The sequence below is a fragment of the Citrus clementina genome, unplaced genomic scaffold, assembly GCF_000493195.1.
Source record: "Citrus clementina cultivar Clemenules unplaced genomic scaffold, Citrus_clementina_v1.0 scaffold_4, whole genome shotgun sequence".
Classification (NCBI taxonomy): domain Eukaryota; kingdom Viridiplantae; phylum Streptophyta; class Magnoliopsida; order Sapindales; family Rutaceae; genus Citrus; species Citrus x clementina.
The window spans coordinates 11,350,600-11,351,367 of NW_006262274.1; positions in this window are offsets into that span (position 1 = coordinate 11,350,600).

Below are 768 nucleotides of genomic sequence, written 5' to 3' on the forward strand. Positions count from 1 at the left end.
CAACTAAAACTCTCATGAAACCAATTTTCTAAAACATCCCCTATTGGAAAAAAAAATCAAGAACTTTACTGAGCGGTTTTTCAAGTAGTTTATTCAAATTAACCATTGGGTTCAAATCTTGGAAGAATTTTATTTGGCTTTACCCACCCCCTATGTTTTTCCAAAAAAAAAAACATAAAAAATCATGGAAGTAGTTTTTCAAGATTTTTATATTGTAAACTAATATTACAATTTGAATTTTAAAATATTTTTAAAAATTTAGGATTTGAGAAAATAAGTCCTTTAATATTAAAATCTCCAAAAAAAAAATTTATTCCTCTCCTGTGCCATTTTATGAATTTATTTTCAGTTTCTTTGTATTTCTTTTTGTTTTTCAAAATTATTTAGGAGAATGTATCCTAAATCCATATTATATTATTTTCTTTCAAATAATTAATTTTTTCATTCTTAAAGCAATAATAACTACATCTGATTTGCAAATGATGATGATGATGATAGGATACCTTAATTTTGGGTTCCTCTATGATGCTGTAATTTTTTTTACAGCATCAATAATGTATTAATTGTGAACCATTAGATCTAATCAATGGTATACAATATTTGTACTAAAAAAATAATTTAAAAATAATGGTAACCGTTCAAGTGGTTGGATAATTTTTGTAAATTAATTGTGACCACCCTTAGAGTTTGAAATAATTTCACTTAAATAGTATATTTTATTTAAAATTACTTTTTAGCCCTCCTTTAAATTTGTAATATGATAATCTC